Here is a 26,606-nt window from a genome sequence, read left to right on the forward strand (position 1 = left end):
CTTAGTTGCTGTATGTACATTTTTAAACTAAATTCAAGGGGCTAAAAAGTTCCTGGTGAACTTGAAAATGAGGTTGGGGTATGGTCTATCAGTTTTCCCTGGAGGGAAAAAAAAATCCCCCAATTTAATTCTCTTCTGAACTCCGCCACATGTTGAGATAAGAAGGGTGGGGTTATAAATCAACTCAGCTCCCTTGGGAGAAAAATTATAGTAATAAGCTTTAAAAAAGATGATAATAATAAGCTATATGATTTCAAAGTAACTCACCCCCACCCCCTTTTTTTTTTTTGACAACTGAAATTGATTTTGAAAGGAAAGGCTGTGGAGATTTTAGCAGAATACAATCCAGACACTCTAAATCTAAACCCTCCAGATCTGGAGACGCCTGGGCTCTGTTGATAATGCCCTACACCGTGCCTGACATACCATACCCACCACCACATGTCACTCAACATGCCTGAGAGTTCATAGATGAAGGAAATAAAGATGGAATGATAATAAGACTGAAATCAATACAGCTTTCTTTTACATTTCCCAATAGTCTCAATAACTTCAAAGAAGCAGATATGAATATAATTAATGAACAGAACAAACACCTAGTGGAAAGTAAATCTGGACCTTGTTCTATGAGCACTGCTAAAATGATGGATTTAGGATTACAGACATGTTTGCTGGCAAATTCGACTATTTACTTATTTTCAAATGGTATAATATTTTAGGGCAATTGAAGTTGCTTCGGCCTGAGTGTCCCTTTGAAAAATATCTTGCTGGAACTATTTGGTACCCAACTAAACAGAGCCCTTGTACTTTGATGCATTCAGCAGTATTAAAATTTATGTTAGAATAAGTATTAGAATGAATCCTCCAACCAGCTCTCCATTTGACTGCTTCTGCAAGCTAATCCTGCTTTAAAATATGTATATTCTTAGAAAACAGACTAAATTGAATAACAACAATGTTCAGAGGAAATTTCATACTTCTGTTTGGAAAAGAAATAAGAGTTCTTACTAGGGAATGGGTTCAAAAGCTAAGAGAAAAATGGCCTGACTGTTTCTGTGTGGCCTTCCTTATGGAAGTTCCTCAAATGTCTGACCTTCAGTTTCCTCATCAGTAGTAGCAATAGTAGTAGTACTCGTAGTAACAACAACAATAATAAAGTTATTGGGTATTCTATTCATATATATTAAACTCACTGTGCTAAGAGATTCACATACTTATCTCCTTTAACCCTTACAACAGCCTTATGAGATAGTTCTAGTGTACTCCCATTTTGTGGAGGAGGAAACTGAAGTTCAAAGAGGTACAATGACTAGCTTGTCCTTTTTAAGTATATAAAGGCCAGCATTCTACGTAAAGCAGCCTGACTGCAGAACTTCCTTTCCTAACCAGTTTTCTTAGGGCTGGCAGTTAGGAGGTGTTGGATATGAGTTTATTTCTATAGCCATGGCTAAGTTGATCTACTCTGTGTTGCAGCTTCCTCATCTCTAAAATGGTAATAATAATACCGACCCACCTCACCTCTTGCACTCAGTACATTTATTATGCAAAAGTCAAAAGAAGAGGGAGAATTACATGGCAAATTATGATGGTTTCTCTGTGATGGAACCAGAAGCAACTGGATAAAAATTGTCCTTCTAGTTTTTTGTAGTATACCTACAACCTCATGAGTTCCAAAACATGGGTATATTCGTCCCATCACTCCCAAGACTTTCTTAGCCTGTTGTGGCCAATTTAAACAACTAATTATTTAAGTGTCCTATACCAAGTCAACATAGCAAAAATAAGAGAGTTCTGATAATTAGTTATACATATAAATTGTGTAGAATCAAACCAAACCATTTAGGCCTTGGAGTGACTGTTAAAAATTAGACTATTAACATTGATTTTCTCTTCAGGATCAAAGTCACTTGTTTGCACTCTAAGGCATTGGTCTAATATTTGGCACAGAAACAACTCTGTTTCTAAGACATCAGCCCCCCAGGGACATGAAATTTAGCCAGAAAATGTCCTGTCAAGCAGTCTCATTGTAAGACTTACACAGAGAGAAAGAGAAGTAAGTTTGTTCCAGTGATTTGTCATGAAAGACACATAAATGTCTTGATATTCTTTCTTTTATCAGTTATAAAAACGGGAATAGTTTGCATCTTAACTTAGGACTAGAACAACGATGTGCGAATCCAGACCCACCTGGCTGCTTTAGTCCACAGGGCGGGAAGTAAGAGCCAACTGTAGGGAGGTGATGGCCCCATCTCAGGGGGACTGATGCTAATCCCTTTGAAACCGCCTTATGGGCAGAGACCAATACAACATGCAGAGGTCATGCGACTTCTCAGGCCTGACCCTGGAGAAGGGCCCAGGTAGAAGGAGCATCCCGTGTGCCCTGCATCGGCTCCAGCAGCAGTGCGGCCTCCATACTTGGTTACCCAGTACAGCAAAATTAAAAACATAGGGCTGGGTCAAAATGGGGGACAAAAAACACTCGCATTAGCAAACTCTTCGTCTTTTTATGTGGTAAGGAAATCTAAGATCTAATCAGTATGCTTGATTGAAAGGCTCAGTGAGGGGGATCCCGCAGATCTTCTCTCCGCCATTAATTTGAATGTTAACCCTCTTGTGGCTGTATTGACAGAAGTGGCAGTGATGCCATTTTGAATCCTGCGGTCCCGTGGAAGGAGGCTGAAGCGCTGTCACTGCAAAGTCATTGTACAGCCAGGTGTCTGGTGGAGCTTCCTGTGGCCTCACACGTGTTCTCCTCAAGAACCTTCAGTCTCTGCCTCTGCCCACTTGCACCTCACACTGCCCCTCCTTCTGCAAAGGAGGAAGACTTGGCCTGCTGCTACCCCCCCGACCCACAGCTTTTAGGAAGGCCACATGCTTAAAGCCATCTGATAATGAGGGGTTGGGGAGGGCTGAGACATGGCTGGGGAGGGCTGCAGAGGGTGGAGAAAGGTTGAGAAGAAAATCCATAGAGCAACAGCAAGAACTGCCTTTAAAGAAACACCATTTAGTCTTTTCTTCTCCTTTATTTATTTTTCTAATTATTTTTAAGAAATAATTTATTTTTCTAATTATTTTTAAGAAACAACATAGTCTCGCTATGTTGCCCAGGCTGACTTTGAACTCCTGGGCTCAAGCAATCTTCTTGCCTCAGTTTCTCGACAAGCTGGTACTACAGATACATGCCACCACAACCAGCTAATGTTTAATTTTTTGTAGAGATGTAAGTCTTGCTATGTTGTCCAGGCTGGCCTCAAACTCTTGGCCTCAGACAATCCTCCTGCCTCAGTCTCCCAAGTAGCTGGGACTACAGGCATGAATCACCACGTTCAGCTTTCTTCCTCTTTATTTTTGCAATTTTGTGGAATGCTCCTACTAAGTGCTACATTAGAATTTGCCACAGTGCTCATTTAGGTGCCGCTTTGGTGCACAGTACTTGCTGTTACACAGGATGAGCTTCCTTTGGCGGGAATTAAGACTTTAATAGTGTCTCCTTTGTGCTTTCACCAGTTTAATGCCAGAGCCAAGCGTAATTATAGCGCAGGCTGTTAATGGATTAGGTGGTGGCTTTTGCCGCCTTACTGTGTGCCTATTTTCTTCCATTTGGCTTTGTGCTGGCTCCCATCATCTCCTAATTATCTGTTCCCCTCTTTGCTTGACTGCCTTAGAAGTTATAAGGGTATTATCTGAATCCAAATTAAATTTCTTTTTTCTTTAAGGAAATGAAAAAGAGAGGTTTGTTTTTTGGTTTGGCTTTGCTTTGTGTTAGGAGTAGCATACTCTACTCCAGAGTAATCGAACAGGAAAGACATATAAAAGTATCTATGGTGTTCAAGCTCTATGAAGCCAAATAAGCCCAAGTCAGCTCCAACTCTGCCTTGGATGCAGTGGGCATATTCAGTCTCTTCTCCACCTCAGGGTATCCACCTGGAAAAAAAAAATGAAATCATCACACTTACCAATCTCAGCGTGGCAACTGGTAGATTTAACAGTGCCCTGCAAATAAGACTCCTCTATTTAACGAAGTGTTTTATTCAAAGGTTCATTTGGTTAATAAAAACTCCATTTTTCACTTGTGTTTGAAGCTAGTCCATTATTCTTTCACGTGTGGTTTGAACCAGTTTCCCGTGAGCTGTGGTTGCTCCTGAGGATGGATATGAATGGCACTTATTAGGAAGGGAAGAGCTCATGAATTCAGATCATCCTTAATGCTGAAATGAGCTGTAATGAAGCCCCGAGATCAAAGTGCTTGAGGAGCAACAGCAGATGAATGGGCCATGGCACTTGGTCTGGGTTGCTGTAGAAAAGGATTAGGAAACTTCACTTAAGTAGCCCGAAAGATTTCCACAGGCTATCATGCTACGCGTTTAATTGTTTACAGGATTCATGGACGAAAGACACTTTTAACAGATATATAAATAGTCTTCCTCAGAGAAAACGGTGTTAGCAGATATTTTTCACGGGGAGAGAAAAGGCTGTAAATTAGCAGCAAGAACAGAAGCAAAGCCATTCTTAGGTCCTAGGGAGGAGGGAGAGGGAGGCCAAGGGAGGAGTGCAGACCCAGACCCAGAAAGAGGGGACGACAGGGAAAGGCGAGAGGAAAATGCCACCCTTCCCTCTAACCTTCAGGGTAAGCATAGACTCTCCTTCCAGGGAAAAGCAAATCCCACTTAAAAAAATACTGAACATGAAGCACAACAGAGCGCCTGAATCGCAGTGAGGGTCCCTCCCTGCCACGCTTGAGCGCAGCAAGATGCAGGGGGAATGGAAAGCAGATGCAGGGGCGTAAGTGCTCCAGCGAACCACTCTCCTTCTCGAAAAGATGTCAAGGATTATTTGTGTTACCTCTCTGGAAAAAGCAGAGACATTCTCTTAAAGGATGAATGAAAGATGAGTACAAAGAGTTAATTTGAAACCAATCAAGCCCTGTGTTCGTCTACTGCTTCAGAAATCCTTCTATTTAATGATGAATTTATTTTCAAAGCAGCGCCGATCCTTTTGAGGGGAATTCCACCTCTCACAGCTGCACAATCTGCCCTGCAGTGTTGAGCTTTCTCGCCCACCTGCTCTTTGTAAAGCAGCGTGGACTTCCCAGAGCTGAGACTGTGCCAAGCTGGCTGAGGCTGCCGAAGAGCCATCGTCAGCCTCCAGCCACCGAAGTGTCAGTGAATCCACACACCACAAACCCCTGCAAAACGGGCAAAGCAACTCGGTGGAGCCGCACAACCACACGGCAAAGCCACAGGCTCCCTCTCGCCTAGCAAAAGACCCTATTGAATTTTCTATGGTTGATCTGTTAACCTAACTTGGCTTCCCCCACTGCCCTGTTCAAAAGCAACTGCACTGAAAATATTACTTGCAAAAATTTTAGAAAACATCACACCTGAAAAACCCTAAACAAAATTCTCATTTCATATTCCAAGCACAACTCCTGAAGAAACTAGAGGGTTTGATCTACTTTAACTGGGATGGTGCTGACATGTTTGTTTTGAAATAGCACCTAGCCATGACTTTAAAAGCTCCACTTAATAGCTTTTGGTTCCTTTCTTTCTTCTTCCTCTTTATTCAAAGACACCTAATTGTAATTTTCTGAAATTTAAATATAGTTGCTATGCATTTGGTTATCAACAAAGAATTTCTAGATTAATGCAGAAACACATTTAATAGGGCGGAATGCTGTCCCTTTGTTTCTTTGAGGACATCCACAGCTCTATTAACTAGGGGGATTATAAGATCTGACCCTAGGCGTGAAATGCACCCTGTTCCCCAATCTGAAAAGATTTCTCCTTTGTCAAGTCATCTGAGGTACACTAGTACTTATTTCCCTTAGTAAAATGGTAACATTGTACCAAATTACCAATTTTAAAATGATGATTCATTGGAAAAATGCACAATTTGTTCTAAATGGAATTTTATAAAATGGACATTTGGCATAACTCTTCTTTTTTTTCCCTTTCAACCTCAGTACCGAATTTTTCACATCTTTACAGTTCTCTCAGAGTTGACCAAGAATCTCAAAATGAGCTGATAAATAATTGGTGTGCCTTCCTTGGCGGTGACAGCAATAGCAGTAGTAATGATGGGCTAAAGACAGGGCATTGACTTCTATGGGGCCTTGCTGAATAAGGTTTGGTATTATCACCCTGGAGCATCAAAATTCTTGTGCTGTCTTTCTATGAGTCTTTGTTAAGACTGCGAATAAGACAAAGATCACTGTTTATGCTACAGCAGCATATAATTTAGAAATCTACAAAATGCAACCCACAAGTGTTACTCAGACAGCAATTTAAAGATTTTCAGGAAGACAGCACGCTTCCATACAACATATACCTACGGAATAGATAGAGCCTGTGTACCCCCAGGTACTTGTGAGAAACTGAATTTTCAGGATTCCCCCTTTAGTTCTCATCCCACTTCCAGCCCTACTGTTGTGGTGGACTCACTAGTGATTGTCCTGTCGCCCCTGCCTGCTGCCAAGTTGGTAAACTCTACAGACACAGTGTGCTGCAGAGAACGTTTCCAGACAACAAGAGAAATAGCTCCATGGCACACTCTCACACTCTCTCACACTCTCCTTCTTCCCTTTGCCATGCCCAGGCAAAAGCAGCCTGCTTAAGACTTAGGTTTAAGACACAAAGCAATCGCTTGGATCAATTTTCCCAAATATGATGCTTAATTGCTTTCTACTGAAAATCTAAAGCAGAATCAAAAAGAAAGCTTATAAATTCTCATAGTGAACCTCCTCTAATTCTGTTTCATATGCAGTCTATTTGTTGGAGGTGTAAACAAACAAGAACTCTGACTCCCAATGCGATTCCTTCATGGTGCACTGTGAACTAGGAAATCATTCTAGAAATATCAGAGCAACAGTTTGGAGTGTCACCCCACCTCATGTGCCTCCTCCCCCTCAAGCTTGTGCTATGAATGTTTTTTTGTTTTTGTTTTTGTTTTGAGACAGAGTCTCGCTCTGTCTCCAGGCTGGAGTGCAGTGGCGCAATCTCTGCTCACTGCAAGCTCCACCTCCTGGGTTCAAGCCTCAGTCTTCTGAGTAGCTGGGACTACAGGTGCACACCACCATGCCCAGCTAATTTTTGTATTTTTAGTAGAGATGGGGTTTCACCATGTTGGCCAGGATGGTCTTGATCTCTTGACCTCGTGATCCGCCTGTCTCGGCCTCCCAAGGTGCTGGGATTATAGGCATGAGCCACGGCGCTCGGCCATGAATGTTTTAAAGATCTGCTTATGTGTGTTTGTCTAGACTGGATTGTCCACTGTGGTAACCTCAAAGCCTAGCACAGTGTATTTTTTGAAGTGGAATTGTGTTGCTTCCCAGCATTGCGCACCTCGCCTCCATTGGAGAGCAGCTTTGCAGTTTCTATGGGTTTGTCTACCTCTCCTCCAGCTTCAAGGAGTGTGATCCTGATTTCCTATCCATAGCAACTGGTTTAAAAAAGAAGGCACATGACCTAAGCTGGTTCAATAGGAGTGAAACACAGACATTTGTTTGCTGATTTGAGGATAAATTCTTCCATAGTGAGGAAGAATTTGGAGCTGCAAAGTAAGACGGCCATTCTTCCACCAGGAGAAAAGCCAGTCTGAAAATAAAGGTAACACCCAGAGGAGAGCCAGGGATGAGAGAACTGTAAAAAATCAGAGACCTGATCAGACCATTCCTGAAGATTGAAATCACCCTGGACTATTCCATTTATGCCACCCAACAAATTATCTTTATTCCTTCAGCCACCATGAACTCAGTTTCAGTTATTTGCAATCAAAAACTTCCAAACTAATACAAACATGGTTTGATAAATATTTTTAAAATGATAATATAATTACACATAATTTAGTCCACATTAAAATATAACATTATTAATCACCGCATTTCTGTTACTAAAGTTTGTGCCATCAGCAAACTCTAGAACTGAATCTGAAAATCCCAGGCCGGGTGCAGTGGCTCACATTTTGGGAGGCTGAAGTGGGCAGATCACTTGAGCTCAGGAATTTGAGACCAGCCTGGGCAAACATGGTGAAACCCTGTCTTCACTAAAAATACAAAAATATTAGCTGGGCATGGTGGTGCATGCCTAATCAGCTACTTGGGAGGCTGAGGCAGGAGGATTGCTCGAGCTTGGGAGGTTGAGGTTGCAGTGAGCTCTGATCATGCCACTGAACTCCAGCCTGGGTGACAGAGTGAAACCCTGTCTCAAAATAAAAAAAAAAGAGAAAGAAAATCATAAAGTATTGGCATTTTCATCCATGGTAACAGACCATTGCTCAGTGAGTTTATGAAGAGAAACATAGGCTATCAGTCCCTGAAAATTTTCTATATGCTTCCATAGAAATGAAAGATATAACATGTACTCGCTACATAAACATGAAGTGAGACACAGAGTTTAAAATTGTTACAGTAAAATAATAATAATAATAGTAATCCTCTAATTCACTGTGAGGAAGACAAGAACATCCCCAAAACAGTTATGGATTTGTTCTAGGGCCTCCATCCTCTCACTTGGTCTGCAGTGGCCAATGACACACAGCTGTGAGATAGCTGGCCAGGCTACAGACTGGCTCAAAGCCCTCTAAAGACCATCTCCAGGTAGAGTCAATTAGTCCTTGCACAGATGCTAGTACTCAGAGGAGAGCTAGGGCTGAGAGAACTATTAAAAAAAAAAAAAAAAAGCAGAACCATGATCAGATCCTTGCTGAAGGCTGAAATCACCCTGGACTTTTTCATTTATGTCATCCAACAGCTCTGTGAGGGCAGGGACTTGACTGACTCTCTGCTGTGTCCCAGTGTCTAATATGTGACACACAGTACGTACCTGCATGTGTACAACTCATGACACATAGTGGGCTCTGAATAATTATTTGCTGGATAAGTGAATGTTGAGAATTTATGACTAGGGTCTCCTTTGCACTAGTCTTATTCTGTGCTTCATACAACAAGTAGGAGGAAGTGCAAGAGATAATTGAGTTAATTTTGGGTTTTCCCCCAAGCTCCTCTTTGATCTTTTGGACATTCGTCAGATTCCTGCATCCATCTAAGATCATTTTAGGACCTTATACACCCTTAAGGAATTTTTTTTTCAACAGAAAATATGCAGAATCTGCTTGTAGAGAGAGAAAAATCAGGTGAATCTTTAACCTAAGGAACAAGATGTAAATAACCTTGTTTTGCTAATTATGAGATTTTAGGGAAGTCACTTTACCTCTCTGGTTCTCAATATCTTCATCTTTCAAAGGAGAGAGGTGAACTGGATGAGTAGCTTTTTGAGCTGTATTTGATAGAGCCAAGGTATTTTCTAGAGATAGAAAGATCTAGATAGAAAGACCTACCTCTAGATAGAAAGAGAGGAGGCAAGGCCAAGTGGGCAGGGTCTGGAGTCCTCTACCCCCCGCATTAACAGAAGGGATTTCTGAAGTTCACTGCTAGGCTTCACATCACAGCTCTACTATTTACTAGCTGTGTTATCTTGGGAAGTTAATTTTTCTGTGACTCAGTTTCCACACCTGTAAGTAGAGATGACAATAATACTTTTTATAGGGTTATGGAGATTAAATACATCAGTATAAATAAAACCTCAAACATGGCAAATGCTATACACATTTTGGATATTATTGGTTTTATATATTGGAGTTCCCAATAATGTTTGGGTTTAAAGGATTTAAATGTCTTCTGCTTCTAACAAAACAAAAATACTTAAAAATTTCAAGATGCTCAGGGTCTTTAATTAGGGATAATAAGGAATACTAATTACACAGGGTCCGTTAGACTGACATTAACCTCTCCAGCCACAGCCCCATCATTGTCATTAACACCACACCTCCCCGCCGCCAACCAGACTCTCTCCAGCGTCTTTAATTCAGCACAATGGGCTGCTGCCACTCATGTGAGCTTGCTTTTTCTTCTGAAGATTATTCTGCAGTTCCATTTAAATGGCCTCTGTGTAGCTGGGCGTCTGATGCCTGGTGCTAGACAGAGAAGGGCTCCGTGGCTAATCGCCTACATTCCTGTGAAGACTGAAGGAAAAGATAAATTTCCCTAACAGTCAACATTTTAGGGAAGGCATTTTTTATTTAACAGAAAATGGTAAATATCTGAAAATATAGAATCCTCAGGCAGTTTGAAATTTGCAAGGAAGGAGTGCCTGGCAGTTCAACTGCTTTAAAATTCCATTTCCGAAGATACCGTATGAATCTGAATAAAACCTGAATGATTATGGTAATTATTCACACTAATAACCTTGCTCTGAAACTTCTTTATCAGTGCTTTTACTTCCAGAATATCCAAAGGATTGCGAGACATCTCCTTCCTTCTCTTACTTATGGAGGAAGATTCAGGTAATTGACATCAATCTCTAGAATTGAGATTATGGTACCTTCTATTTCTAGACCCATCCCAATCTCAACACCCCTGACTTGAGCACTGATATTATCCCTGAGCAAGTCCCATTTTCCTGATTTGCTCCCCAAACATTGAACACATATTTCCTTTGACATTTGGCCAACATTTAAAATATTTTCCTATTTGTTCTCCCTTTCTCCCTGCCTTCTTCTGTTTCTTCTTCCCTTCTTTTCACCCTTTTCTCCAACCCCACCCCTATATTTCTCCCCTCTCATTCTCTCTTTCTCCCCTTTTTCTTTTCACTCGGTAAAAAGAAAAAAAAAAAAAGCTTCTGCCTATTCCTTAGAACTAAGGTTGGACAGGGGCATCACTGTCCCAGAAATATGCTAAGATTAATCCAATTTGCAAGGGCATGTAGGAGCTGTAAATATTTATGGGAAACAGAGAAGAAATTGACCCAAGCAAACAAAGTAAAGGGACTGGGCAGAGGCATGGCCAAACATCAGTGACCCCAAGTGTCACTCCATGGGTGCCAGATGCAATTAGCCACCAGTGCCTCCCTTTGGGGTGGGAAGATGGGGAAGCAGGAGGAGGGTGGAAAATCTGTCCTTGGCATCAGGAGCAATAGAAGTATTCTCTCTCCCTTTCCTCTAACCCAGCCCATTTCTATCTACCAGTCTGTTGGAGGTTTTAGGGACGGATTTTATAGTCCGAAACTTTCCACACCTCGGATAGGCCTATGCCTGGCTTAGGCGGTGTCATTTACTCCTGGGGAAGGAGAAAACACATGCTCACCACCCGCTCACCTACCCACCCATCATCCTTAAGAGATTCATTGCTTTTTCCACACTTGTACCTAGGCATATGTGAGTTCCAGGGTTTAAAATCCATAGGATAATTTCTAAAATATTCTCTTCTTTTGTTGTAATTTAGACAGAATAACTTAGAGATAAATGCATTGGTCTTTTACTAGATGGTTTATGACTATAAATGTATTATTACAGAGGAAAATTTTCACCAAGTAGTCACCAGCCCCCTCCTGCATTCTGCCAGGAATGAGACACTCACTACCATCAAAAGCGGCTCAGTTATGTTGGCCTCGTTGTGTTCATTAGAAATACATTTTGAGGGCCAGGCATGGTGGCTCACACCTGTAATCCCAACACTTTGGGAGGCTGAGACAGGCGGATCACTTTAGGTCGGGAGTTCGAGACCAGCCTGGCCAATGTGGTGAAACCCCATCTCTACTAGAAATACAAAAAAATTAGTTGGGCATGGTGGCATGTGCCTGTAGTCCCAGCTACCTGGGAGGCTGAGGCAGGAGAATCCCTGGAACCCTGGAGATGGAGGTTGCAGTGAGCTGAGATTACCTCACTGCACTCCAGCCTGGGCAACAAAGCAAGATGCTGCGTAAAAAAAAAAAAAAGAAAAAGAAAAAGAAAGAAAGAAATACATTTTGAAATCAAATGAATATCTGCTTCCCAACTGCATATGTCCCTTGTTCTTCTTCCTAACTCTTAAGGTCTTACACAAATAATTGCACATTGCTACCTTGTAGTGTACATATGCTAGTTTTGCTTTCTTGTTTTTGTTTGTTCATGTCTGCCCAGGCTCCTAACCCTCTCCTTCTCTTGGAATTAGTCTCAATATGTACATCTTAGAGGGAGGCAGGGCCCTACTTCTCACTATGGAAGCCAAAGGGGGCTGGGTATTCCTTCTGCTCACTCTTAGATAGCAAGTGCATGGCCATTAGTCAATTGAAAGCTCTGAGTAGGATTTGTAATATGGGGCAAGGGGAGACATAGTCTATCTGTGGACTATCTGTGGAAGCAGAGAAAGGCCTAGCAACTGTGGCCCCAAGCGTGTGGTAGAGGTGGTCCCAGGGGCGGCAACTGGGATAGATGGTTCTCACAGAGTAACCACAGTTCTATCTTCTGCTGCCAGACTCCCTTGGCTCTTGTGTGATTTCCCCTCCAGGTTCCCTAGTTTTCCAATGATCCCACAAGTCACCCAATAACCTTCCCACAACTTTCTTTTTTGACTACGTTAGACAGAATCCATTTCTGTTGTTAGCAGCCACAAGGCCTGACTGATACACTTTGTTTCACGTAGTTGAAGATAAGTATTATGTACTCTCGATGTTTTTTTTTTTTTCTTTTTCTTTTTTAGACTAAACGTCCCAAGTTCCTTCACCACATTTCCAGATGGGTCAGCTTCCTACCCCCTCACCTCATTGTTCACCTACAGATGTGTTCAGTGTCTCTGCGCACTCGAACAAAGCAGGGCTGTCCTCTTTCTAGAACTAGAGGTGATACTTTTAGTAAGTGCTACCCAGAATGTATGGCCACATCACACTGTTGACTCATACTGAGTCAAATAAAATCTTAAGTTCTTTTTCTACATATTATAGGAAAGCTATATCACCCTCATAGTTGTGTGTGTGTGTGTGTTTTAATTTGGAACTCCTAGGTCATTAATAAGGTCAGAATTGCTCTGTCTTAGAGGATTTCAAATTCCCTAATAATTAGGTACCTGCCCTTTTTATCCTATGAATGAGTCTTACTTTACACCCCGTTTCCCCAGGGCTTAGTCTCTGGCCTACCCCTTACCCTTTATCCACCACACCCTCCTCACGGGACTGGATAGCCTGCCCTGAACCTTCTCCAAATTATACAGCCAACCGTGCCTAATGAAAACCACCTGTGTGCACGGCTGCCATTGATTCACTTGTTCAGCCTCTGTTTTAAATACACATGCTGGATGTGAGACCTAGGAGATTACTGGGTGACTTTATGCATATCACCCATTCTTTTCCTCTTAGACTGATCTAGTTTAGCTTGACTTTAAGATTAATGTCTCAAATAACTAATAAAAAGGCATATTTCATTGCCTATTCTTAATTGATCTTGGACATGGGAGAACAGGAGATAAAAAGGAGACTACATTTGTTGGGTGTTTATTATATGCCTGGCATGGTGCTAGACCTTATAAGCTTTATCTAATTTATTATACTCACCAGCTCGCTAAGATACATATGACTGTCCCAATTTTAGAGATCAGACAAGCGTGTCTCTCAGAAAGGATAAACAACATCCATTAAGTGGCAAATTTAGAATTCAAACCCAGATTTTTTGCAGCCTGAACTCTCCTGGCCTCATTCTGACACCACATATTGAACAGAAGTATGTGAACTGAGAGATTTGGAGTGTATGGCCCAGCGAAGCATGCCGCACTCCCTCTGTGATGCGTTTCAGAGTTGATGAAGAGTATGAGTTCTAAGAGTGACTCATAGTCTCCCTGTCATTTCTCCCCAGAAACAGCCTTGTAGCCACCCAACCTCTTAGATACTGATTGGAATCAGCATGTTCAGATAACCATTCATCCTGGGTGTTCCTAATCCTTGGAGAACTTCCGGACTCTGAGGGCTACTTTTACCACGACTGTGACACACCTTGTAGCAAGAGGGTCCCAGCAGTTCCTCATACTGCCCGGAGATTTAAGAGGGAACACAGGATGCCTCTGAGAACCAAAAATGCTAAAGTAGGAACGAGCCAACCATGTTCTAGGTTTCACTGGACTCAAGCTGAAAGGAGTGGAGAGACCCAGGACCTGCTTGGCCAAGCCTTTTGATGGCTCTCAGAATTCTCTCCAAGAGGACGATGCCGCTTAGAGACACACATCATGTATAAACCGAATTCTGGTCAGTAGCTTGAGTCATTTCTGTAACCAAACCTTTTCTATAAAGTACTTACAAATAGAAAAATTGTCCGGATCAAATTTCACTTCCTTTCTAGGATTCTGCCCGAGTAGGGAGGGAAGAATAAAGGCCTGGGTTATCCGGAAACTAGTAAACTGGTTTCTGATGAGAGCTGATCATATCTTGTTGAAGGCAATGCAATGCCAATAGCATTGGCCTATTTTTGTTTTGAAACCTCCCATCCTGGAACCACAATTGCTACTGCTTTGGTGGCAGAGGGAAGATGTTTATCCTTCACAAAGACTGTGAGCTTTCCAACTCTTTATGTAATCTCCCCGGCCACCAACAGGCCAGCCACATGGTGTCTGCAGATGCAGAGAGAGGCGGACAATTCTCATACCAGGAATTCCTCCACTGTCCTTCCAGTGTGAATAACAAGACTCTTCCCTTCCTTGCCTTCAGGCAGAGAACCTGAGGCTCCATTCTTGACTGCCAACTGCCCACGCAGGCCTGACAGCAATTTGTAACTCAGCTTATACAGACTCTCCTACTGTCTGCATTTTTGTTTGTAAAATGAGCAATTTGCTCTTGGTTGCTTGGCTTCTCTGTGAAGTCAGCCGCAAGGGCAGCTCACCAAGCAGGACAGCTGGTCAGTGAAAGCAAACCTCGGACCCTCCAGTGCATCGCCCGCCCCTCGCCCCTGCCTGGATCCTGTAAGTAGTTTTGTTACAAGGAGCTGCTCTCAGAGGCCAAGCGCCAGTTCTCCATGTGTGGTATCGTATTTGCTGCAAGAGAGAAATCAACCCAGAAGGAAGAAGCTTTTGACGGGATATTTGGGAGGTCTGGGCAAATTCAGTGCTCTTCTGAGAGCAGCCACTTTCTTTTAAGAGATGAAGTATGGGAGTGGGGAAAAAGAGATGGCAAAAATGTCCTAGCTTCCACTCCAGGGGTAAAACAAACTAATACATTCATCAAGTGATAAAGACATGGTGAGGAAATTAAAAACCACAGCCAATGCTCACTGCCTCAGCGGCTGCGACATTATCTCACCACTCCTTTAGAACATATGTTTGACAGCAGTGTGAAGATTTGGGGTCTCAACTGTACTCTGAACACGGAAGGGAAGAGGTGAGAAAAATTGCTTGGTAAGGGCCCACATGATAAGTCCGCCAGAAATCCTAAGACCTGTCTTCCCCTCATGCCTCCCTCCCACTGCCATCATCACCATCTCTACCATATGCATACTTTTGTCATCAAGAACCATCAAGAACTGCCTTAAAGTGTGTCAGTTACAGCCACACCCGTGTAGGACATTTGCAAAGGGGAGGTAATACAAGCTTAGTCTCCTCCCTGACCCCTACTCCCAACCTCCTTCTTCAAGGGGAAAAGGTGCAGACTCACACTCTTATCAAGCACTCAGACAATTTCATGGGAACACCACACTTTGTTCTATTCTGGCTTCCCTCACAAGGGGTGAGGGGCGGCACATCTTCAAACGCCTGCTGGCTTAAATGGTGACAGCTGCATGCAACGGGCTTGCTTATAGCCTGCCTGGTGCAATGAGAGATAACTGTAGGGTAAGACTTCAAAGACAGACCCACTGCAGCCATTCCAACAGCCTGGGGCTGCTGCCTCCAGTTGGTGGCTCCCTCCATGCAACAAGTGAGCCAAGGGAAACTAAGAAATTAGAGCTTTCCCACATGCATTGTGAGTTATGATGCAAAGGGGCAAGAATGAGCCTGGAGAGGCATTTAGGGATTTCTACAAAGCCCAGAGTTATGTTTTAGTCTTAGGCAGATAGTGATAAGAACCAGCTCATCATAGCATGTTTGACCAATATTCATGTTTCTAACAGGTTATACATCACATTTAAAGACCCAGAAATGAGGTAAGACTTTTTAGCTTTTATTTTGTAGGTGTGTATATTTCTCTGGTGTTACCTCAATTACCCATCTTTGCAGAAATCATTTATTAAAATTTGGCTCTATGTTATAATGTCTGGTGGCTTTTGATCTTCAACTAAGGAGCCGTTATGGGAGAAACTGTCACACAAAAGATTCAAGAGATGACTTGAAATCCTCAGTTCCTTGCAATGGGTAGCGCAGGTGGCTGTTTGGGGAACCACATTAAAGAGCCACTGTGAAAGGTAGTTATTTCCTGTCTTCTCCATCTGGCAGGTCCTAACGAAATGCACCCCAAGGGGCAGACTCACTGTGACATTGTGTAGATGTATGTGGTTCATGATGCTTTTGGTGAGGCTATTGGTTTTGGTGAATTTGCACCCAACTCAGCCCCCATTTCTCCTGTCAGGATGTCAGAATCCTAATTGAACATGGGTAACTTTATATACTCTCCTCAGTTTTCTCATCTGTGAAATGGTAATGAAAGTATCTTATAATAAAGATGATTTTAAAAAACCTTGTTTTGCCTCAGGTAGTTGAGTTGGTTCCACAACTTAAAAGGAGCCTAATTAATAAATAAATTATGATGTATTCTTATGGTGGAATATAATATAACCAAAAATGTCTTAATTGATAAGCATGGGGGAAATATTACATTGTAACTGTTAAGTAAAAAGAGCAAAAGTTTTGAATGAAATAATCCATGTAACATGGTGAGAATAGGGCATCACATGGGCAGCACTTAAAATATGTAAGTCATTACCACTGTTACCTCTCTTTTGTGCCCAGATCAATACCATCTCTCTTATGAAGCCCTATGTCCCAGCCAGAGCTAATCTCTCCTTACAGCTCTATCTAGTCACTCTGCCTTTGCCATTTCTCACTGTATACTTGGGATCGTACTAATTTATGTCATGGTTTCTCTCACCTTGTAATAAATATCCGTCCTTCTTGTTCTGCTTCAGTTAGGTTGAGTTGGCTCTGCAACTTAAAAGGGAGCCTATCTAATTAATAAATTATGGTGTATTCATATGATGGAATGCAATATAACCAAAAATGTCTTAAGGCATGGGGAAAATGTTAATTATACTTTGGTGAGAAAAGTTGCATAGAAAACTGTTCATATAATACATTCACAAGCAATAAAACAGAACCAAAAAATCACACATATATACATTAACATGTGTAGAAAAAACATTGCTGAAAAATATGCCCAATAATAATAGTGAGTAATATTTGGGCATAAGATTATAGTTGATGTTTCATTGCTTATCTTCATATTTTCTGGAATTTTCCTATTTCTACTCATCAGGAAAACTAAAAGTAATATGCTCTTATTAAGAAGGCAAATTGTGTCTGGGTGTGATGGCTTATCCCTGTAATCCCAGCACTTTGGGAGTTTGAGGCAGGAGGATTTCTTGATCTTAGGAGTTCAAGACCAGTCTGGGCAACATAATGAGACCTCATCTCTACAAATAATTTAAAAATCATCCAGGTATGTTGGCATGTGCCTGTTGTCCCAGTTACTCAGGAGGCTGAGGCAGGAAGATTGCCTAAGCCTGTGAGGTCAAGGCTGCAGTAAGCCATGATCACACCACTGCACTCCAGCCTGGGTGACAGAGTGAGACCCTGTCTCAAAAAAAAAAAAAAAAAGAAAAAAAAAGCAAATTGTTAGTTATGAAAATGAGGACAAATAAAAGCAAGGTGTTAGGGAGAATTTCATGACTTTCCAACTTTATCTGTTCATCCAACTAACATTTTTAGAACAACTACTATAAGAATGAGGATGTGATAAATACTATCAGAGAAAATAGACTTAAGATAGATCCTGACCTCAAAAACCTTAATATTTAGTTGAGGAGATGAGCCAGAGAGATGGGAGTAATAACTCAGAAAAAGCAGTAGAGGAAGAGAAAAGATGAGCGAGCTCAACAGCAAAGGCTGCCTGTGCTCCTCCTGCTGTGTCCACCATGCTGGGGAATGGGCTTCACAAAGAGGCCATCTCAAGGACTCTTTGATGGAAGAACAGGCTCTGTGGCAATTAAATTATTATACAATCAAGGAAGTCAGGAATGAAACAATTAAATTAAATCCACACATCTAACATTTTAAATCACTGATGTCAAATCATTTCCATGCTTTTTCCCCCATTTTGCTAGTAAGTAGCAAAATAGTTTGAGTGAAAATTCCATCAACTTTCGGTTGACCTGTAGTGAAATGATAAAAAAGCAAACAGCTGAAAGAAAAAGAGAAGCAGGCCAAAATATTCTCAACCAGACTTTCCCCCAGAGACTACTGGAGATATAAAATTTGATTTTTTCTTTTTAAATTATGTTTTAATTTTACTTAAAAACCAGCATGATAGTAAAATTTGATTTTTTTAATGCTAAAATATTCTCAATTCTGGGTAAATTTTATGGAAATTAAGCTCTTCCTGGATTGTTTCTGAATAGGAAATTTATCTGATTTTCTCAAAGCTAATATAAGTAATTTAATCCTCCCCCTTGTTCTAGTTGAAAATGTCAGTAATTTTTGCAAAGAATCATAGTGGAATTTATTGTCAATATATCCAAATTTTATCATATAGAAATATTTTAAAAAACCACAAAAGTTTTACTTTGATGGAAATTTTATCTGGGTTCAAAATTACTAGATTTTCCCTTTACTTGCTAATGGAAAATTTGACAATCTCGAACCATGGCAAATCCAAATAGTTGGCTATTCCTTTGTGACACATGAAGGAAGGGTGCTAAGAAAGAGGAATGGTATTCGAATCGTCCTTTAAAAAGAAGAAATTGTGGATATCAGTGGTGTCTGAGGTAGTCACACAGAAGCAGACAAAAATGCAGGTTGTTTAGAAGACTTACCTAACCCAACCTACTATATCACCTTAATCAAAGGTGACATTTCAGCTAGAAATTCACTTCCAAGAAAATCAGAGGCTTCTTTAGTCAAGGCCAGAACATTTTGATACTTCCCACTAACTTACAAACAGAGATTCAGGCTTTCAAACACTTGTAGAAGGCCCTCCACATCAAAAAGTTTACTGAGGGCCGTGTGCGGTGGCTCATGCCCGTAATCCCAGCAGTTTGGGAGGCCAAGGCAGGTGGGTCACTTGAGGTCAGAAGTTTGAGACCATCCTGGCCATCATGGTGAAACTCCGTCTCTACTAAAAATACAAAAATTAGCCGGGCATGGTGGTGCGCGCCTTTTAGCCCCAGCTACTTGGGAAGCTGAGGCACGAGAATCGCTTAAACTCGGGAGATGGAAGTTGCAGTGAGCCAAGATCACATCACTGCACTCCAGCCTGGGTGACAGAGTAAGACTCTGTCTCAAAAAAAAAAAAAAAGTTTACTAAGGAAACACATATTTCTGTATTCTGAAGAAAACCCAATGCTTAAATGAAGTTATTGATGCCACTACTAGCAACAGTTTTCAAAATCAGGCTCTTAGGTGTGATATTTGAAAACAGGTACTGTCCTGATTACTTCTCTTCTTCCTATATAGTCAGGGGTCAACAATTACATTTCAGATCTGAATTCATCCCAGCCCACAGTGCCAGATGGGCCTCCAAACAGATTCAGTCAGAGGAGGCCAAGACCAGGAGCAGCTGAATCTTGGCTGCAGTTCAAGAGGAATCTAGCCCACTTTCCCTCCCCCACTCCCTGGGGCTTCTCCAGACTTCTGTTTCAAAGACAAGGCTAGAAATTGCCTAGCACTCAGCCAGAAGCTTCGGCAGATGCTGGAGGCGCCTCAGCCCAAGAAAACATAGATTTACCTGGCTTAATCTTATCACCCTTTGACTTACAGAACTGAAACTAGAGCCTCCAAGGCAATTTTCTGAAAACATTTTTTCAAGTCATTAAAAATATGCATAATATTATCAGTTACCATTTATAGCAGCTGTATTTCTAGTAACTGGCATTGTTGTTACTTTAGGCAGGCCAGAAACTAAGCATGCCAGGAACTGACATGGTGTGTTATGTCACCAAAACAAAGAGCTCACACTGATAAAAGTCAGGTTGGCTTCTTTGTGGGTTTTCCCCTTCCTTCTACAACGTGTTGTAGATGTTGTCTTCTTCCCTGCTCTCAATATGGGGTGAAGTGTTGAGCAACATAACAAGCTGGAGTCTCTTTCAAAGACATCTGTACTCTAAAAGGAGCAGGTTTATCAAATGACCACTATTTGAGCAGATACAAAAATTCTAACCATTTTCTTTGCCTTAGATCTAATCATCTAGTGATGTTTTTAAACAGTTGATATTCCTGGGAATCATGCTCTTCTGGCATATTCATCTTGCAGGGAGGAAAAGACATGATTTTTTCTTGTCGTTAAAGCCCTGGGTGGCCAGGGCTGCTTGGAGAGGGAGGCAGTAGAGACTTACTCAAGTAGCAATGAACAAAGAGAAATAGATATCAGGAGGAAACATGACAGAGTAGGGAGAATGGTTATAAAGCTCTGGAAGACAAGGTTGCGGGAAGCCTCTCCCTCCAGTTCTCCCGCCTACCAATTTCTCCCTCACGGCATCCGTTTCTATTCCAGGCTCAGTTAGCCCCATCACAGACAGAGTTAGAAAAGGGCATTCTCTGCTGGGCCCATTTTCATTTCTTTTTTTTTTTTTTCAATCTTCTCAAAACCAAACACACATTACTGCTTTTTCAAAAGAGAAGCTAGTATTATTCGTGAGTTTCCATCTTCGTGTGTATGATTTGTTTATACTGATTTCTGCTCTGGGTGGATGTCCACATGCTGCCTGAAGTAGAAAGGCGTGTGCACATATATTAGACACAAACTACTACCATGGTGGTAAAGACTGCTATACATTTAGCCCCCAAGTCTCTTTCTTTCTGCACACCCAGCTAGGAACACTGTGGAAAAAAACTACTTGCTGACCAGGAACACTCACCGTAAACAATTAGCTCCTGCTATGTTTAAATCATAATACATTTGTGGTTCTATTTGTGACAGCAGTTTAGCCTAACTTAACAAATACCCCCACAGTCACATTTGACATGAACACACACACACACACACACACACACACACACATATCATACAAGCATAGTTATTTTCAAAGGTCAAGTAAGTTCTTTTGAAAGCTGGAAAAACCTTTAGTGCTCTAAGAAAATATTACATATGAACAGTATTTTCCAATTGTCAAAGCATTTTCATGCGTATTCTCTCATATAATCTAACAATTCTGTAAGACAGATGTTTCAGTTTACAGGTGAAACAATTCAGCTCAAATAGGAAAGTGGCTCTCCCAAAGTCACACAGCCAGCAAATGGAAGAGTTTTAAGGAGGGCCTAGACCCAGTTCCATTTCTCTGGGAAGCTCTTTCCTCCTGTGCACTGATGAACATTGACACAGCTTATTAAAGCTCAGTGCAAGCTTCAACTGCTGCAGACTTTCCTGGCCACCTCCACCCCAGTTAGAGCTGACCATCTGTTCATTTGTGACCCACTTAACCTTGTACGTACATCCAGTAAGATACTCACCACATGTTATTATACTTATTTATTTACATGGGCTCTAAGGGTACTGAATGAGGAAGAAGACCTTCTTGCTTCTTAAACCTGCATAATTTCAAATCCATAGTCAACATGCTGCAATGGTAATTTACATGGCTCCAAACGTATGGGCATAACTTGAACGGATGCTTACAATATTGCAAAAGCAGTGTTTCCTTTGATAGAATTTGAGCGTAGTTAACAATCCAAAGAATTTTTTAGAAGTTACGTATGAATCACTAGGCCTTCTTAATATTAACAGCTACCTGAAATACAGATTATTCCTGTTTAGGCCAGAATTGTTTTAATCTGGCTAGACTAAATCAGTTTTGATAACGTGAATGGTGTTACATAGTCCTAAATAATTCCAAAATGTAACTCTATAAGCCAGCATTAATACCAATACATTCATAAACACATATATCCACATATTAATGAGGAGAAAGGATACTATCTCTCTTCTCTTCATTTTTTTTTTCATTTCACACTGTAATACATTTATCTCTGTTAAATAAACCAAGTGAAGGTAACTGAAATTGAGTATGTCACATGGCCTAACCGCACAGGTTAGGAGCAATGATATTAACCCTGTGTATACTTGATTATAGGTAAGGCACTTAGGGTAAAGACTCATTACATTTCCATGAGTTGTGCAAGCAGTCAGGTTTAAATCTTGTAGGCTTAAATCCTGCCAGCAAAAATATTAGAAGCAACTCTCACCTTTTTCTACCAGAGATTCTGAGACTTTGAAGTCCTGCTCCTTGCTGCATGCAGGCAAAGAAACATGAAGGAAACATATTTGTCTGCTGGAACTACATGGGAAATTCGAAAACACCCACCATTTGTCATTCCCAGGAATAAAACCTGGGAAGGATGAACAGAACTCTAGCCAATGTTAGTTTTCTAGAACATTGCCTTGGGCATAGTTAGTAAGAAAGAGAGAGGGAGAAAAAAATCAATTGGTGAGTTTTCCTGGCTGAAAGACAAGATTCAAATAAGCTCTTTAACCCTTGGTTTCAGCATTCCCAAACATCATAAAGATTTCAGCTCTTGTAAAAGGGGAGCCAGTTGTTTACAATAGTCTATTCTGGAGGGATTGGGTGTGTCTCATGAGGCAAATATTTGCCCATAGGAGGTAATAAAATTGTATTAAGCTCTTACTCCACTACTGTACATGGTCATCAATGTGATTAGTTCACTCAAGTCTATTTTAAGATCCTGTCAGGCACAAACATTAACACAAACCTGGCATTTGTCCTTACGAATATATAATTGACCTTTCAAGTCTGTAATCTCATTTATCAAAGCGGATGGCAAGGATTTATGCAGAATAGTTCGCACACCTCTTTGATTTCAGCCCCCTGAGAACCCAAACATGCATCCCACCCAATCCTGTTTTATTTTCGCCATATCCTGTGTTGTTGAATGGGCCTCTTGTAAAAATGCATTGTGCACACTGCCCCCCACCCCGTTTTTTCTGAAGTTCTAAACAAATCTTACATCAGTTGTGTAAAATGTGCAGTTCTCTTACATTCCTTGGGCAGACTTTAAAGGTCAAAGTTCTAAAGAGTTGGGGAAATCTATTTGCAAGGACAAGAATCTACATGGCTAAAAACAAGAAAGTGGCTTAGTGGACGGTAAAGCAAGCTGCAGGGGCAAAATCGCACTCCAGAAAATGATGGGTAGAGGGGAGTGGAGGAGTGTGCATATCTGGAGTTTGCTCAGACTATCACCCTCTGCTTATTTTACCCTTTAACTACACCTTCTGGAAAAATTCACTGACCAACGGTACTGCTTCTTCATTACAGCAATAGTGAAATGGAGTGAGATACTGTTAGATTCTCAGGGGAGCCAAAAGGACAGTGGAAGAGCTGGTAAAGAAAACAAGGTTAAGGCCTGGTTGCCCCATCAGAGCTAAATCCAACCATTAAAACTCCCCTTAGCATTTCCATTTCTGTGCCTTCACTATTGAGCTCAGCCCTGTCTCATCTCATAGTACCCTCAAGCACCATCACTTGAAATAATTTTATTTTCATAAACATGTATAAAACAATGTTTCTTATAAACATCTATGTGTTATAAGCATTGAGATCTAAATTCCCTTTCAAGCCAGTTCAGGTGCCAGCAAGAATCCAAACTACTCTGTTTCTGGCTGAATAATGTACACAATCCCAACAAAGACACCAAAGAAGCACTCAGCTCTGTTGCTATAAAACTAATAAATAGTGCAATCAACACAGGACACATTCCAGAGAAAGCCTGTGCTCAGTGGCTGGGTACACGACTCAAAGCAGCAGCCTCCCACTATCAAGAGTGGTCGGAAGATTGGGGTGTGAGGATAGGGAAAGGATTACATGTCATAAGAAAAAGGAAATTATGTTGATAATGATTTCTGGAGTCATTGCCAGCAACTTCAGCCAACTTGCCTGCAGGTTATCAAAATGTGCCAAATGTAGGCCCAGCCCTGTCAAGATTCAAAACATTCTTCACTCAGATCAAAGGAAGACCCTCTGAATAATTTTTTTATTCAATACAAATATTGTCCCCAAAATCAAAGATCTCTAGACTGTTAGACTTAACATATGGTAGAACAATTTCCCAAGTTACTGTTTTAGTATGAACCTGCAGTGAGTCCTTAATATCACCATTCAGTCATTGTTCAGTCATTCACTTAATGCATTTGTTGGGCACTTAGTGTGCAAAGTATTTTGCTATTTCTGTGCCGAATCCAAAGTTGGGAGGCAGGATAGCCTCACGTTTAGAAATACACACTCTGGTGGCATTCCAAACTTTAGCGGGTCACTTACTAGAGGTGTTATTTAACATCTCTAAGTCACATCTACTTCCTATGGCCCTCATAAAGATCAAATGAGATAATGAATGTAAAACACTTGGCAGAGCTCCGGGCACATAGAAGTGCCCAGTACATGTTAGTAGGTATTCAAAGTCATAATTTCTAACATCAAGGCAACATTTCCGAGAATGGAAAAAAATTATGGATGTTTGACAGGATGTTTGTCCAGATCCTTAACACAATGCATTCCCTCTTCACACACACACACAACACTCATGGAACTCTCAGATTTTCTTTCTGCGGGTAAATATTTGCTTATTAGGTTTATTTATGCATTGTACTTAGAATATTCTTTTCCTAAACAGTCAGGGTAGGTGGCTGTGTCAGTCCCGCTCTGGACTGATATTTGTGTCACGACAAATCCCATATTGTCTGTACTGAAATGAAACTGCTCCGGCATCTCCAGGAGACTGTTTACTGACCTGTAAATTACTCCATTGTCCATCTGAGGAGAAAGTAAATCAGCCATCAGGGGGAAAACATAGGGAAGGACAACAGTTCTTTGTCACAGCAGAGGATTGTTTTTTGTGTTTTTTGTTTTTTACAAGCTCCTCCGTGTCCTAGGACAAAATAAGAGCCTATTGCTCTATCCAGTAATGACTTTCCTCAGAAAAGCTGTGTCCTCCCCAAGGTACAGGCAAACCTTTTGCTGAAGTGATGGACTCCTCTTTTGCAACCAGTTAGCACCTGCTCTCAAAACTTGATCCCTCCTTGGTTTGTTTCAAGTGGAGCCAGGGGATCAGGACTTAATTAGCGGTGATATCGCTCATACTGATCAGTTCCATCCAGCTTCCCCTGAGGCCCTAGATTTGTCTCTATTTGGAATTCCCGTGCTTGCTGGGCGGCTTGTGTTTGCAGTTAGCTGGCAGATGCTTCCCACTGCAGCGCGGGGTGGCAGGAACACCCCTCGTGGCGGAGCAGGCGGCCCTTGGCAGGGCTTGGTGGGAGGCAAGTCTCAGCACCTTCGTTTAGCCTGGTGCCCACAGCCCAGAGGCGGCCCCACCATGAAGCTTCCCACGTGTAAGGATCGAGGCCCACTGAGGCTGCCTCAAGTAACAAGGAGTCACCCTCACCAGCTGGAGGAAAAGCCATGGAGGTCTCAGTCCTGTGTGTTTGCAAATGGCCCTTGGGCTGCTGAGGATGGAATTTTTTTTTTTTTTTTAAGAGGGGAAAATGCCTCAGCTCTGTACAAGCTTGAAGCCAAAATAACATGTTTTGGCAACCATTATTTGGCAATTAGGGCCTCAGCTCACTGGAAGCATTCTTCCATGCAAAATATGCCTTAGAAAGCAAACACTAAACCACATCTGTGTGAAAATATAGGAAGTGAACACAGGAGTGACAGAGCAATGAGAGTCTGAAAGGGGCTTACAAGACCGGGTTGGAGTCAGGACACATTGGCGGAAGCCGGGCAGTGACTGGGTGGCTGGTTATTTTCACAGGCTTACCTGCAAATCTGACCCAGTCCAACGAGGGACTAAGGATACGGTGTGGTGACATCCTATGTGTGTGTCTCCTCCTCCCAGATGGTGGACTTGCCTTTCTCTGGCCTTCAAAGGAGCCCTCCCACAGGTTTTAAGCGAAGGCAAAGCAGAGGAACAGCCCCAGGCCTGGGATCGAGTTTTGCTGATGGGTGCACCCACTTCCCTCACCTTAGCCTCCCAGAGGGCAGGCAGAGGGAGGAGATTGGGGCTGGGACACTCCCAGAATTGAGGCCTCCACCAGGGACTTGTAGTTCTTCTCTCCCTTTCATCCAGCATTTGAGGGGAAAATATGGGACGAAATGTAAGAGAGACTCTTCTACCCAACCTTTCATGGAACCCACATTCTTTGATAGAGAGTAATCAAGCAAAATATACTCCTTAATGATGCAATTTTATGGAAACAAAGAGAGGTTATGACACATGGCACATGATTTCAGATCAATGTGAAGTTGTTTTCCACATGTTTCTTGAGATGTTACAAACATACATGTTGCCTCATGCTATGGTCTTCTCTCTTATATGATGTGCCTTTTTTCTTTCTTACCTCTGCCGAACTCCTCAATTTTTCTTGTGGAACACTTAATCAAGGTAAGATTTTGAAGGCAGGAAACCATGCCCAGTTAAACCTCCCATGCCCATCAATGGTGGGTTGGATAAAGAAAACGTGGTACATATACATCATGGAATACTATGCTGCCATAACAAATAACAAAATTATATCCTTTGAAACAACATGGATGGACATGGAGACCATTATCCTAAATGAACTATCACAGAAAACCAAACGTCCTCACTTATAAGTGACAGCTAAACAATG

The 26,606-nt window shown here is 41.7% G+C and overlaps 2 long non-coding RNA genes across 3 annotated transcripts; one reads left to right on the plus strand and one right to left on the minus strand.

Annotated features, from left to right (window-relative positions):
* Positions 1-3,065: 3,065 nt before the first annotated feature.
* On the minus strand, positions 3,066-13,559 carry LOC105486283 (uncharacterized). Of its 2 annotated transcripts, none has more exons than XR_011620552.1 (4): positions 13,359-13,559; positions 9,822-10,017; positions 9,334-9,507; positions 3,066-3,924 (listed from the first exon to the last, which is right to left on the minus strand). It is a non-coding gene; the product is annotated as an uncharacterized lncRNA (long non-coding RNA). The 2 variants fall into 2 exon arrangements; XR_011620551.1 differs by lacking the exon at positions 3,066-3,924 and adding an exon at positions 4,052-4,294.
* Positions 13,560-13,659: 100 nt separating this feature from the next.
* LOC139362183 (uncharacterized) lies at positions 13,660-25,991 on the plus strand. The gene is made up of 3 exons (XR_011620553.1): positions 13,660-15,167; positions 15,895-15,927; positions 25,748-25,991. It is a non-coding gene; the product is annotated as an uncharacterized lncRNA (long non-coding RNA).
* The last annotated feature ends 615 nt before the right edge of the window (positions 25,992-26,606 follow it).

Source organism: Macaca nemestrina, chromosome 3 (assembly GCF_043159975.1).
Source record: "Macaca nemestrina isolate mMacNem1 chromosome 3, mMacNem.hap1, whole genome shotgun sequence".
Classification (NCBI taxonomy): Eukaryota; Metazoa; Chordata; class Mammalia; order Primates; family Cercopithecidae; genus Macaca; species Macaca nemestrina.